Source organism: Neovison vison, chromosome 2, assembly GCF_020171115.1.
Source record: "Neovison vison isolate M4711 chromosome 2, ASM_NN_V1, whole genome shotgun sequence".
Lineage (NCBI taxonomy): Eukaryota > Metazoa > Chordata > Mammalia > Carnivora > Mustelidae > Neogale > Neogale vison.
In genome coordinates this window covers 129,296,567-129,301,090 of record NC_058092.1, presented here as the reverse complement: position 1 = coordinate 129,301,090, position 4,524 = coordinate 129,296,567, and the positions used below count along the sequence as shown (strand labels likewise).

Here is a 4,524-nt window from a genome sequence, read left to right as displayed (position 1 = left end):
GAAGAATAAACATTGTTAAGAGTTTGTCCTTTAAATAAAAGAAACATACAGGCTTTCCTGGATGTGCTTTGTGTTTATGGAAGGGAGCATACATATTCCCTCCTGTTCTAAATCTTCTAAATTGGGGACTGTTTCCATATCGGCAGTGGTCTTACACATTCTCAGGCCAAGACATAAGGAGCAATTCTTGGTGGTGGAGAAAAGCAGCTGGCTACCAAATTCTCATATAGGGGGAGGAAGACGTCACTGCCTGAATCTGAAAAGTACAGTTTAATTCCTGTCCTGATACACACAATCCTTCAAAATCAGCACCACTCTAAAAGATTAAATTAATTTGCAAGTCCCGGGGTGGCACAGTTGGTTAAGCATCTGCCTTTGGCTGAGGTCAGGATCTCTGGACCCTGGAGGATCAGGCCCTGCATTGGACACCCTTCTCAATGTGAAGCCTGCTTCCTCTCCCTCTTCTCTGCAGCCCAACCTGGACTATTCTTTTTTTTTAATAAAATATATGATTTTATTAATAAATAGTGTGAAAGCATCAGTGATAACTGCCTGAGCATTAAAATCTTTTAAACATCCACATCTTGACTTTAATATTGTGCATATTGGCCTCTATGGCACTACAAGTAAACATGAAAATAGTTCCCATATCCATGCACAGGTATTCAGCTATAATACCATTTACAAATTATTATAGACAAGGTAACATTTGCAATAATTAATATTCACTTGGACAACTACAATTAAATGAGTATTAAATCAAGCAAGAAATGGGCTATATTCAACATGTTCTAGATGTCAGGGTGTAATAGTCAAGGTCATTTAAAACTTAATTTTCTTTTTTTCTTTAGAGGGCCATCTTTTCTTTATGTGGGCGCTCAAATGAAACCTGAGGAATGCATTCTTAGACCACAGTAACAAAAGTCAGACACAAGAGAGCGCTTGCTTTTTCTTTTGAATGAAGCAATAAATTTGTTCATTCTCTCTCTCCAAGCATCATTTCCCATATTACTAATGAAAATGCTTACAAGTACCAATCCCAAAATTCTGTCTTCAAGGGGAAGTTATAAATTTTAAAAAGAGTGTTTCATTATATAAAAGTCAAATTCCAGCAACACTAATGCTAAAAATGACATTAAATGTCTTAGCATCCACATAATATATTTCCATGAGTTTTCTATTATGTACAAGTTTATTTTCCTTAAGAAGTAAAACAAAGTTTGAATAGTACAGTCTGTGGTGTGGTAACATCAGCATCTGCCAGTTCTTGCCCATCAACAAGTCCCAATTCTTTCAACGTTTTGGAGAGATTTGGCCTTGTTCGTTCTTCAACAGAGGTTACTGACTGTAGGTAAAGTGTTCTATTTTTTCCCTCTAATGTGGCTGTGATGGCTGGAGATTTCATCTGCAGAGAAGCACTATTGGTTAAATAATCCAAAACCTCCTGTAGTTTAGCAGATGGAGAAAACTGAGTACTTTGAGGAAGCTGACTACAAGCTGAGCAGTTTTCATTTCTCTCTGCTTCAAATGTGTATGTGTATAGTCCATCTACATCATTGAATACCAAGTAATTATTAAGAGGAATATATGCACTTGTGGCTATTTAAAAAACCTCAGTGGCACACACAGCTGCTATGACCGCATTTGTAGAAGCTACTGCAGGAATTATTCATTTTACTACTCCTTGAGTGAGTCTATAGGTCACACCCCTAATATTATATTGTGATGCCCTCTCGAGGGACTTTTGGAAAATCCACTGAATATGATCAGGATCATCTCCATCTAATGGAATTCCTTCTCCAAAAGGCTGCTCCTTAGGCCATTGTAGTATCCTTACATACTCAATAGAGTGTTCTGGTAGCCTGGACATAGATGCAATGGTGCACATGGGAAAATTAACCTGTGGAGGATACAGTTCTAGTGTGCATTCAATACAAGCAGTCATTCCAGGAAGAATCACCTGGGCATTTCCTTTAAAACCTTCTGACCCCCATCTATTAAAGGGACAATGGAGCTTGGATCTAATACACCATCTTCATAATTCAGAAGGGATATCAACATGCCATTTATCCCTCTTCTGGCTATGATAGAGTGCAGTCCACATACAATTATATGAAATTGTCGATAGAAAGTGTCATTAAAATCCTGAATCTTGTTGAAATGTGGAACTACCTTGGAGTTAGGAACTCTGTCATTTAGAAATTCTGCAGCAACTTCAGCCTTAGTTCTTCCAACATCTTTGGGTCTAAATAAAAACTGCCTATTTAGATTGGAAACATCTATAGTGTCCATGTCTATAACATGAATCTGTCTAAAATCAGACAACACCAGATTTCTCAGGAGCTCACATCCTAAGCCACCAACTCCAGTGACTATAACTTTACATGTATCTAACAAAAACTGGAGAGATTCAGTGCTTTGTTCGAAATCAGGGTGTGTGAAGGGTCCAGATCACTCGAGGAACTTCTTTCCATGGTTCCAGCGACCTTCCCAGTCTCCAGTGTTCCCCCAACCCACCATCAACAGCCATTTTCTCAGCCAGCAGCTCCTCTATTCTCCTTCTTTTCTTCTCTGGCTCCTCGCCATCTGCCATATTGTTCTCCCCAACCTGGACTATTCTTGCCCCTCTCCAGCTCTCTCACACTAAAAAGGTAAAGAAAATAGAAATGTTTCTAATCATGTAATTAATTTATAAATCCTTTCCAATTTATGAGGACAATATTATAATTAAGGATACACGAGAGGTAGATCACAAACCATGTGTTTGTTGAGTCTTGCTGCCATTCATCTTTGAAATCTACATACATTGATAGATTAATGTTTTCGTGAACATATGTCAATCACCTTGTGTTCTAAGATTCTAAGTTAACCCTTCAATTGATGTTATCATGGATCCCAGGCAGTGTATATATGTGTCAAACTTCCTACCAAGAGACAGTAGCAGTGTCAGTTGTGAGAGCTAGTAAAGGAAAAGTGCCCCCGATCTTAAATGGCACAGTGTGCATGGTTGTGAGACCCCTCCTTTTCAGTGATACCGGTATTTATGCAAGTACTGATGGATGGGAGCAGATTTGCTTTATTTCTAGCTATTGGTTACTGAAATACTACATTCAGCATCCCTCAGGACGTGACTCAGTTGTATGTGTTTGCAGTGAAAAATTGTCAGTGTATGAGTTTGTAACTCATTTTCACCCTAATAAATTCCTTGGGAGGTATTTGCCCAGTGATTTTCTGATGTGAGTATCCGGGGAAGATTTCCCCCCCTGTGCACTGGGATCAGTGTTTCCTCGGTGTGAGGGTGTTATAGTTGGCTAAGGAAGAAGGAATACCTGAGAACATTCCTTTCCTCATCACTCCAGGAAAACTTTCTTTTGTGTGAATCCTCCCAGGTCCTTTACGTGTTGGCTCCATGAGGAATGAAATTCCCACATGGATTTCATCAGCATTCAGCAGCAGCAATGATGCAGGGTGTCCCAGGAGGTCCCTGCACCTTCGCTTCTGTATGAGGGATGACCTGCTCTCTAAGATGGTAGCAGGAGCTCAGGCCTGAGCCCCAGCTGAAGCTTCTGCCAAGAATACACAGTGTTAGTCGTTCTTCCTGTGTGAGTTCTCTGGTGTTGGGAAAGTGACCATATCTGGCAGAAGGCTCTGCCTCAGTGATCGGAGTCACAGGGTTTGTACTCTCTGATTTCTGTGGTGGTGAGAAATGTGGGCACTCTGGGTACAGGCAGGACCCCAGTAAAGACAGACACAAGTTTCCCTGGTCCGAGTTGTCTGTTGTCTCCAAATGTGAGAGCTGTATCTAACAGCTCTTCCACGTTGACCACATTTGTCAGGGTTCCCACTGGTGTGGATCCTCAGATGCTGGCTAAGGGTATGGCTGTACTAAATGCTATCCCTTGAAGATGGATTCAACCAGTTTCTGTCTGTGGCAACGTGCCCATGGCCTCGAAGGGATGCATGTTGCTGCGGGCTCTGGTACAGCAATGCCACCACAAGGCTTCTAACCCATGTGAGGTCATGGGGAAGAATAAGAACAGAGCTCTCTGAATGAAAGGTCTCCCATCCTTGTTACATCCCTAAGGTGCCTCTCCCGTGGTTTTGCTGTGTTCAGAGGTGAGCCCTGGCCTAGAATTGTTTCCCCCATGTGTATCATGCCTACTTTCCTCAGAAGGGTGAGTTCTCTTGTGTCTCCCGAGGTTAGAGCACCGACCAAAGGCTCTCCCACACTGGGGAGATGTGTGTGATGCAATCCAGGATGAACGAGTTCTGATGTCATTTGAACTGGGGACACGTGGCTGAAGGTTCTTCCACATTGTCTGTAAATACAAGGTTTCTCTTCCCAGGACATAACACACATGGAATGAGGTGAGATACGTGAGAAATCTCCCTCCTGTGCCACAGCATTGGCCAGGTTTCTGTGCAGGGTGAACCCTCTGCTAATGGCCCAAACAGGAGGGACTGTGGAAGGACTGCTCACTCATGTTCCTCCCTTCCTGATTCAACATACGAATTCCAGCCCCT

General features: G+C 41.9%; 1 pseudogene; it reads right to left on the bottom strand.

Annotated features, from left to right (window-relative positions):
* Nucleotides 1-1,092: 1,092 nt before the first annotated feature.
* Nucleotides 1,093-2,593, bottom strand: LOC122898861 (annotated as a pseudogene).
* Between the last annotated feature and the right edge of the window lie 1,931 nt (nt 2,594-4,524).